Below are 11,085 nucleotides of genomic sequence, written 5' to 3' on the forward strand. Positions count from 1 at the left end.
AGCGGCTCTCGGCATCCAGGCGGGGCTCGGGGAATCGGTCCCCCGGACCCGGGCTGGCTGCGTGACCTTGGATGAGTCTCTGCGGCTCTCGGCCTTAGTTTCCCCATTTGCGCCGCGAACGGGATGAAATGAGGAACTGCGGGATCCCATCTTGCGCTCTGAGGTTTCTTGTGCTCGGAAATTGCGAGAGGCCAGCATCTTTGCCCTCTCCTCCTTGCCCTCTCCTTCTTGCCCTCCCTCTCCCACCCACCCGTGTACCGCTTTACCCAGGAGGGGGCGGCAGAGGCTGCGAGGCAGACAGCAGGCCCACCCGGGACACAGAGAGACCCAGCCACCTGAGATGCAGTTGGAGGGACGGAGACTGCAGCGGACCCTCGGCTCAGGGCTTTTGATTGGCCTTGGGGGCCCCAGCCAGGAAGGTCGCGGCCCTTACATGATGTTTTCTTGTTGTTCGGTCCCTAAGTGCCTGACTCTTTGTGACCCCATGGACTGTAGCCCGCCGGGCTCCTCTGGGGATTTCCTAGACAAGAGTACTGGAGTGGGTTGCCATTTCCTTCTCCAGGGGATCTTACTGATCCAGGAATTGAACCCCGCGCCTCCTGCATTGGCAGGCATTGGCAGGTGGATTCTTTACCACTGAGCCACCAGGGAAGCCCCTTATACACACAAGCCTTTTGTTAGGGAAACAGTGCTTAGCCTTCCCCGAATTTGAGGGCCCTTGATCCCAAGAAGATTAAGGGCCACGGATCTAATCTGACTCGGTTCTCACTCCTAGTACACAGATGAGGAAAACTGAGGCCTAAGAGTGCAGCTTGCTGAGCTCCTTCAACTGGTGAGTCAGACCTGGGACCAGCTTCTGAGCTCTTTGTTCATCACCACTGGGCATTTATGTGTCTGATCTTGACCAAACCCTTCTGACAGGTCTTTGCATAGCAGACCTGTGACTAAGGCAGACAGGCCCAGCTAAAGGAGGCTGCTCCTCTGGTTCAGCTTTGGGGTTTAAGAAAGGTGAATCTTATTGGAAAAGTAGGGTTAACTAGGCAGTGAGGTGCTGGAAAGGGTGTTCCAAACTGAAAGAACTGCATGTCCAAAGGTCCAGGGGCTGGGGGGACACAGGTCAATCAGGAGACTGTAATTGTTCCTTGTGACTGGAACGCAGGGAGCAGGGGCCTGGGAGATGCTCTGGGGAGGTAGCCAAGGCCCCCCTTCCCCTCAAAGCACTCTGGCTCAACCCATGTGCCCCACAGTCCCCAGATTATTTTCAGTAAACTGTCACTCCAGCTGACTGTGTTTGACTGTTCCCCAAATGGGCACTGACCACCTCCTGTATGTGCAAGGTGCTGTGGTCACCTGGACATCGAATGCTGACGACCCAAGGCCTTGGCTCCCTCTGAAGGAGGCAGACATTGACTCAGCTCTTGCACCCATGATTGAAAGTGAAGTCACTCAGTCGTGTCCGACTCTTTGTGACCCTGTGGACTGTAGCCTACCAGGCTTCTCCGTCCATGGGATTCTCCAGGCAAGAATACTGGAGTGGGTTGCCATTTCCTTCTCCAGGAGATCTTCCTGATCCAGGGATTGAACCCGGGACTCCCACACTGTAGGCAGACACTTTACCGTCTGAGCCACCAGGGAAGTCCTACACCCATGATTAACTGGGAAGAAGAATGATGTGAAGGAAGCCCATAGCTGAAGCCCTCACTAATCCAGGGTATTAGAGTAAAGATAAATCAGACAAAGTTATGTCAGGGATGGGAGAGGTAGGGGAATTAGTTGCCTTGGCATATGGAGGAACTAAAATATTCTGAGTGTTGCTTGAGCTGAGAGAGAAAGGGAGAGCAGAGTTGTGGCAGGCCTGGGTGGGCTGTGGAAGATGGATTTTGTTCTACCTGAGGAAGGAAGCCTGCTCAGATTTGTACAGATGATGGAAGAGGACAGCTGGCAGTGTCCTCTGGCTCAAACTCCAGAGGTGGTAGACATAAGAGAGAAAGAGATGGATTTGAAAACTTATTTATTAATAGGATACACCATATCAAAATTTAACTCAAACTGGATTATACACCTAAATATAAACCCTAGAGCTATAAAACCTCTAGAAGGAGGACTTCTCTGGTGGTCTGTGGCTAAGACTCCTTGCTCCCAATTCAGGGAGACTGGGTTCGATCCCTGGTCAGGGAACATGCCACAGCTAAAAGATCCCGTATGTCACAACTAAGACCCGGTGCAGCCAAATAAATAATTTTTTTTTTTTTTTAAAGAACAACAACCTCTAGAAGAAAGCATTGTTGTTGTTGAGTCACTAAGTCATGTCCGACTCTTCGCGACCCCATGGACTGCAGCCTCCCAGGCTCCTCCGTCCATGGGATTTTCCAGGCAAGAGTACTGGAGTGGGGCGCCATCGCCTTCTCCAATACGCTGTCTAGGTTTGTCATAACTTTTCTTCCAAGGAGCAAGTGTCTTTTAATTTTGTGGCTACAGTCATTGTCTGCAGTTGTTTCAAATGCCCTTTATTCCTACTATATGGTTCCAACTCCTATTTCTATGCATGTCTCATATTTCTGTTATAAACTAGATATTTTAGGCAATATAATGTAGGTACTCTGGGTACTGGGCACATTTCTTCTGGACTTTGTTATAATGAGTACCAGCATTATCATTTTTTTGTTTGTTTTTTGGTGGAGAACGTGAGTAATGATCCAGCCTTATTTTAATGAAGCTTGATCCCCACGTTTTGAGAAGCCAGAGCTAGTGTATTGAATTAAGGATATGCAGGTTATGATCTGCTTTCCTGGTGGCTCAGCTGGTAAGGAAACCACCTGCAACGCAGGAGACCTGGGTTCGATCCCTGGTGGTAAAGATCAGAAGGGAAGGGTTACTCACTCCAGTATTTTGGCCTGGAGAATTCCATGAACTGTATAGTCCATGGGGTCACAAAGAGTTGGACACAACTGAGCAACTTTCACTTTCACTGGGTTTGGTAAAGATTTATTAAATATGACACAAAAGCCCAGACAATAAAAGAAAAAAAATTTGAAATTTATTGAAATAAAACACTTTGTTCCTCCTCAAAAGGCACTATTATGAAAATGAAGAAAAACCACAGACTAGGAGGAAATCATTGCCAAAAAATATATCTGATGAAGAACTTGTATTTAGAATATATAAAGAATTCTTACAATTAAAAAAAATAATCCAGTAAAATTGGGTGAAAGATTTGAATAGACATTTCCCAAGAAGACATGTGATGGCAAATAAGCATATGAAAAAATGTTTATTCATTGGAGAAATGCAAATTAAAACAACTAGAAGGACCAACATTACAAACCTAGAAGGGCTAAAATTAAAAAGACTAACCATGCCAAGTGCTGGCAAGGATGTGGAGGAGTTGGAATTCTCATACGATGCTGGTGGGATACCACCACTTTGTTAAACAGTTTGGCAGTTTCTTTAAAAGTTAAACATGTATTCAGCAATAAATGGAAATAAACTATCAAGCTACAGAAAGATGCCAGAACCAACATGCATTTATGCATGTTGCTAAGTAAAAGAAACCAGTATAAGAAAACTGGAGAAGGCAATGGCAGCCCACTCCAGCACTCTTGCCTGGAAAAAATCCCATGGATAGAGGAGCCTGGGAGGCTGCAGTCCATGGGGTCGCTAGGAGTTGGACATGACTGAGCAACTTCACTTTCACTTTTCACTTTCATGCATTGGAGAAGGAAATGGCAACCCACTCCAGTGTTCTTGCCCGGAGAATCCCAGGGATGGGGGAGCCTGGTGGGCTGCTATCTCTGGGGTCGCACAGAGTCGGACATGACCGAAGCAACTTAGCAGCAGCATGAGAAAACTTATACTGTATGATTCCAACTATATGACATTCTGGAACTGGTATAACTAGAGATGGTAAAGAGATCAGTGATAGCCCAGCTTTCAGGGAAGGTGGGGGAAGGGCATTTTTAGGGCACTTAAACTATTCTGTGTGATACTGTAATGGTAGATACATGACATTGCATTAAACCCATATAATGTACAACACTAAGAGTCCCTGGGGACTTCCCTGGTGGTCCAGTGGCTAAGACTCCGAGATCCCAATGCAGGATCCCCATGTTCGATCCCTGGCCAGGGAACTAGATCCCACATGCTGCAACTAAGAGTTCCAGTGTAACTAAAGATTCCACGGGCTGCAACAAAGAGGGAAGATCTTGCATGCAACTAAGACCTGGCCCAGCCAAGTAAAATAAACAGTTTTTTAAACAAGCGTGAACCCTAATGTTAAACTATAGACTTTAATAACAATGTATCAATATTGTTTCATCCATTGTAACAAATAGATCACACTAATACAAAATGTCAGTAGAGACACTGCAGATGGGAAAGGGGGGTACTGGAATTCTCTATACTTTCTGAGCAATTTTTGTGTAAACTTAAAACTACTCTAAAAAAAATTAGTCTATCTTAAAAAAAAAAGAAGAGTAAAGTTAAATATGGGCTTCCCAGGTGGTGGTAGTGGCAGAGAACCCACCTGCCAGTGCAGGAGACATGAGAGACCTGGGTTTGGTCCCTGAGTTGGGAAGATCCCCTGGAGAAGGGCATGGCAACCCACCCCAGTATTCTTGCCTGCAGAAACCCCATGAACAAGAGGAGCCTACCGGGCTACGGTCCATAGGGTTGCAGAGTCGGACACAACTGAATCAACTTAGAGCATGTGTGTTAAATATACACCTATCATATGACCCAGCCATTCCACCTCTAGGCATTCACCCAAGGGAAAGAAAAGCATGTGTCCATGCAAAGACTTGTGTATGAATATTCATAGCAACTTTAATTGTAACAGCCCAAACTAGACATAACCAAATGGTCATCAACAAATTGTGACTGGATAAGCAAATTGTGGTGCTATATATATATCACAGAATACTACTCAGTCATAAAAAGGAACAACGGCTTAATCTCAGAATAATTATACTGAGCGTAAGAAACAAGACAGAAAGTGAAAGTTGCTCAGTTGTGCTGACTCTCTGTGACCCCATGGACTATACAGTCCGTGGAATTCTCCAGGCCAGAGTACTGGAGTGGGTAGCCTTTCCCTTCTCCAGGGGATCTTCCCAACCCAGGGATCAAACCCAGGTCTCCCACATTGCAGGCGGATTCTTTACCAACTGAGCTATCAGGGCCTGCTATATAATTTCATTTCTATGAAAATTCTAGGAAAATGACAGCAATTTAGTGATAGAAAGCATATCAATGATTGCTGGAGGGGATGGGGGGGCTGACAGGTGGGAATGGATGGCAGGAAAGGATTACAAAGGGGCTTGAGGAAACTTTTGGCGGTAATGGATATGTCCATTATTTGACTGTGGTATTGGTTTTGTGGGGGTATATATTGTCAACAAAAATGAACCTTGAAGTATACATAGTTTATTTTATGTCAACTATACCTCAGTAAAGCTGCTAAAAAGACCTATAGAATTTAGCCACTGATGGGATATGGTTCCTGGGAGACAGGGAGGGAAAAGACAACTCTAGACCATCTGAGTAGATTCATGGTGTAGGGGACTCTTATCTGGAGGGGATACTGGAGGATCAGGTTAGGGAGGTACCTGTGGGACTTAATGGCTCCTAAAGGAAATCAGTCCTGAATATTCATTGGAAGGACTGATGCTGAAGCTGAAACTCCACTACTTTGGCCACTTGATGTGAAGAACTGACTCACTGGAAAAGCTCCTGATGCTGGGAAAGATTGAAGGCAGGAAGAGAAGGGGATGACAGAGGATGAGATGGTTGGATGGCATCACTGACTCAATGGACATGAGTTTGAGCAAGCTCTGGGAGTTGGTGATAGACAGGGAGGCCTGGTGTGCTACAGTCCATGGTGTTGCAAAGAGTCGGACACAACTGAGTGACTGAGCTGAGAAAGCTGTGGGACCCGCCCTCATCCAAGAGGAGGTGCCTGGCGGTGGGAACAGACCTCAGAATAGAGGAACAAATTTGGGAGTCATTGGACATTGTGCCACCTGAAAGAAGTAGAGGCAGGGGACAGACATGTCATTCTGGATACAAAGATGCTTCATAAAGATGTCTGTGCTTAAAGTAATCTATAGAGTGATCAAAATTAAAAATTCTAGGGACTCTCCTGGTAGTCCAGTGTTTGACTCCGAGCTCCCACTACAGAGGACATGGGTTCCATCCCTGATTGGGGAACTAAGATCCTGTAGGCCACATGACTCAGCCAAAAAATTTTTAAATTCTAACAAGTGAAAAAAAAAATTCTAACAGATTATTTGGGGAAAAGAACTAGAAAAACTGATTTAAAGCTCCTATGGGAAACTGAACAAGCAATAATAGCCAGATCAGATCAAATCAGTTGCTCAGTCATGTCCGACTCTTTGCGACCCCATGAATTGCAGCACGCCAGGCCTCCCTGTCCATCACCAACTCCCGGAGTTTACTGAGACTCACGTCCATCGAGTCAGTGATGCCATCCAACCACCTCATCCTCTGTCGTCCCCTTCTCCTCCTGCCCCCAATCCGTCCCAGCATCAGAGTCTTTTCCAATGAGTCAACTCTTCACATGAGGTGGCCAAAGTACTGGAGTTTCAGCTTTAGCATCATTCCTTCCAAAGAAATTCCAGGGCTGATCTCCTTCAGAATGGACTGGTTGGATCTCCTTGCAGTCCAAGGGACTCTCAAGAGTCTTCTCCAACACTACAGTTCAAAAGCATAAATTCTTCAGCACTCAGCCTTCTTCACAGTCCAACTCTCACATCCATACATGACCACAGGAAAAACCATAGCCTTGACTAGACGGACCTTTGTTGGCAAAGTAATGTCTCTGCTTTTGAATATGCTATCTAGGTTGGTCATAACTTTCCTTATGACCAACCTAGATAGAATAGCCAAGAGACTTCTGAAAACAAGTTAGGAGTCTAATCCTGTGAAAGTGTTAGTCACTCAGCCAAGTTCAACTTTTTGTGACTCCAGGGTCTGTAGCTGCCAGGCTCCTCTGTCCATGAAATTCCCCCAGGCAAGAATACTGGAGTGGATTGCCATTCCCTTCTCCAGGGGATCTTCCTCACCCAGGGGTCAAACCCAGGTCTCCTGCATTGCAGGCAGATTCTTTACCATCTGAGCCATTAGGGAGCCTAACCCTATCAGGTATTACATCCAATCTATAATGATTAAATAATTCTTATATAATAATTAATGAAGAGGAGTACTGATACATATAGATCACTGAAAGATAGAAGAATCTAGTTCAGTTCAGTCACTCAGTCGTGTCCTACTCTTTGCGACCCCGTGAATCGCAGCACGCCAGGCCTCCCTGTTCATCACCAACACCCAGGGTTCACTCAGACTCACATCCATCAAGTCAGTGATGCCATCCAGCCATCTCATCCTCTGTCGTCCCCTTCTCCTCCTGCCCCCAGTCCCTCCCAGCATCAGAGTCTTTTCCAATGAGTCAACTCTTCGAATCAGGTGGCCAAAGTACTGGAGTTTCAGCTTTAGCATCATTCCTTCCAAAGAAATCCCAGGGCTGATCTCCTTCAGAGTGGACTGGTTGGATGTCCTTGCAGTCCAAGGGACTCTGAAGAGTCTTCTCCAACACCACAGTTCAAAAGCATCAATTCTTCGGCGCTCAGCCTTCTTCACAGTCTCCAACTCTCACATCCATACATGACCACAGGAAAAACCATAGCCATCTAGATACAGGCCCAAATGCATATAAGAATTTAGTATATAAGAGCAGCATCTCAAATTTGCTGAGAAAAGATGAGTTTTTCATTAAAAAGCATTAGGAAAATGGGAGGGAATTTTGTATATGATCAATTCCAGATGAACTCATGATTTAAATGTAAAAAATGAAAACAAAAATACAGCCAGCAGCTAAGGGAGACATTCTTTTAATCATCTCCGTGTGGAAAAATTCTTTTTAACTGTGACACAAAACCCAGAAGCCACAAAAATTTATTTTATCACACACAAAAGGCTAAACTGAAGAAAACACTTACAATTTACATCCTGAAAGGCTATTTTTCCTTACATATGAGTCAAGTACCAAAAAACAGTGGAGAAATGGGCAAAGATAAGAACTGTTCACAAAAAAGACATACAGCTCTTACATGTATGAGCTTGAGCTCACTTGAAAGAAAAAAGAAATACAAACTAAACCTTCACCAAGACAGGATTTTCTCCTTAGCAGTTTGGCAAACATAAAATAACCTTGTTTCTCATTGGTTGGTGAGTGTTGTGGAAAACAGCCTTCACACAGCTGGAGGCTGGGGAGGGGTTTCAGGCACAGCCCCAACAGATGAACAAGTGGCAAAGTTCTTCAAGATGACCATTTTGGAGGCTTTCCCTGGTGGTCCAGAGGTTAAGAATCTGCCTGCCAATGCAGGGAATGTGGGTTTGATACCTGATCAGGAAACTAAGATCCCACATGCTTCAGGGCAGCTAAGCTGAAGCATGGAGGAGGAGAAGGGAGGAGGAGAAGGGTACCTGAAGCGATACACTGAAACTATTGAGGCCTCTCCCTCTAGAGCCCACATGCCACACTTAGAGAAGACTGCATGCCACAGTGAAAGCCCAGTGCCACCAAAAAATAAATAAAATGGGCCTTTAAAAAAAGACGACAATTTTGACTTGACCTTTGGCTGAACAATTCTAGGAATTCACTGTTTCATATTTGAATAATGCTGTTCTTACACAGTCTTCAGTCCATTCAGTTCATTCACTCAGCCATGTCCAACTCCTTTGCTACCCTGAGGACTGCAGCATGCCAGTCTTCCCTGTCCATCACCAGCCCCTAAGCTTGCTTAAACTCACATCCATCGAGTCAGTGATGCCATCCAACTATCTCATCCTCTGTGATCCCCTTCTCCTCCTGCCTTCAGTCTTTCCCAGCATCAGGGTCTTTTTCCAATGAGTCGGTTCTTCACATCAGCTGGCCAAAGTGTTGGAGCTTCAACTTCAGCATCAGTCCTTCCAATGAGTATTCAGAACTGATTTACACAACTTTCACACTTTTACAGAGTCTTAGTGACTCTCTATAGCAGGGATCCCCAGCACAGTACCAGTCTAATGGAGCTGGGCCGTACAGCAGGTGACTGGTTGTCTTCCACAAAACTGACCCCTGGTGCCAAAAAAGGTTGGGTGCCACTGCTCTATGGCACTATTTAGAATAGCACAAGTGTGGAAACATGTGCCAGTCAATAAGAAAAAAGGGTACACCCATACAGAAGAGTGCTATACAGCTGTCAAAAGGAATGTGCAGATAGGAAACCATGTGATTTGTCTACACCAACTCTCTAACACCATCTCAGTTCAGTTCAGTCACTCAGTTGTGTCCGACTCTTTGCGACCCCATGAATCGCAGCACGCCAGGCCTCCCTGTCCATCACCAACTCCCACGTAGGCCCCTGCAATTCAATTCTGATACTAATTCCCAGAATTAGCACAGGCCCCATGAATCTCAGTTCCACAAGAGGCCAGCCACAAACGGAACCCCCAGGTGACCCATACTCCTGTCTGGCTGACTACAAATTTGGGGATGACCATAACCCCTCTCCTCAGGACTGATAATTCAGTAGAAGACTCAGAACTCAGGAAAATACTTTATTCACTGTTACTGCTTTATTATAAAGGATACAATTGAGGAACAGCCAAATAGGAGAGATTCATAGGGAAAGACATGTGGAGGGAGGGAGCCACCCTCCCCGGGAATCCCAAATCTCTAGTGCCTCGCCCTTCCTGGAAGAGCTGGGGAAGCTGAAAGTTCCCACCCTGGAGATCACTTTTTTTGGCAACAGCCACCATCTTGAATAACCTCATTAGCATTAACTCTGGTGTGATCTATAGGAGCTCATTATGAATAACAAAAGACATTCCTATAACTCTGGAAATTCCAAAGGTGTTAGGCACTCTGTGCCAGGAACCAGGGACAAAGACCAAATTTGTATATTTTTATTATACCACATTTGGTTACATACATTTAGATTCTTTCTCTGGATGGACATAAATGATCACTTCCATTGTTTCCAGGAAGGAGAACCAGGCGGCTGGTAGTCAGGGGCAGGAGGTGACTCTTGGTTCAAAATTCAAAACATACATGTGACTATATTACCTATCTGAAAAACTCTTAAAAATACTTTACAGTCCTTGTCTTGGCTTCTAATGTCTGCAGCCTCCAGGCTTCACCCCCATGCTTCTTGGGAACCACTCAGAGAGGAGGGAGGGGAATTACATTTAGATTCCTCTGCCACTTGACCCCTTAGACGTCTCTGCCTTCTGTTTCAGGTACATTCCCCTTTAACCTTTCTCTGGGCAGCAATTCCCTCTACTGATAACACCCGCATCTGAGCTCCTTTCTTGAGATCAGTTCTAAACCCTTCGAGTATTATCTCATCCAAATCTCAAACAGTATCCTTTCTAGTGTAATACTCATTTTACAGATGAGGCAGTAGAGGAGATTAAATCTGTAAGTCATACAGAAACCTGGATCTTGAACTTAAGCTGTCTGGCACCAAAGACCAAGTCTTAATCACTACTCTAGATGGTCTTTCCAAAAATCCTGTTCCTCACCACCACCACCCGAGCGTGGGCAAACCTGACATAGTTCATCACATTATATGGGCTTCTCCGTGGCTCAGTCAGTAACCAATCCACTTGTAATGCAGGAGACCTGAGTTCAATCTCTGGGTTGGGAAGATCCTCTGGAGAAGGAAATGGCCACCCACTCCAGTATTCTTGCATGGGAAATCTCATGGACAGAGGAGCCTGGTGGGCTACAGTCCATGGGGTCACAAGAGGCAACTGCAGCCCAGAGCAAGGACTAAGGCTCATTCTGAAAAAGACCTCACCCTGCAGGCATTTCTAGACTGACATAGAGCCATTTTCCTTTGGAGTTCTTTTTGGTCCAGTAGGTCCCAGGCCCTCTTCTAAGGACTGCATATAGTTCATTTCATTCAGTTCCGTGGGCTCTATGTGGGTCTCAGCATCCACTAAGATGTTAAAGAGGAGAAACAGTGGGATGACTGGTCGCCAGTGGGAAGGGAGAGCTATTACAGGGCTTGTGCTCAGGGGTCTCAA

Source organism: Bos indicus x Bos taurus, chromosome 29 (genome assembly GCF_003369695.1).
Source record: "Bos indicus x Bos taurus breed Angus x Brahman F1 hybrid chromosome 29, Bos_hybrid_MaternalHap_v2.0, whole genome shotgun sequence".
In the NCBI taxonomy this organism is placed as follows: domain Eukaryota; kingdom Metazoa; phylum Chordata; class Mammalia; order Artiodactyla; family Bovidae; genus Bos; species Bos indicus x Bos taurus.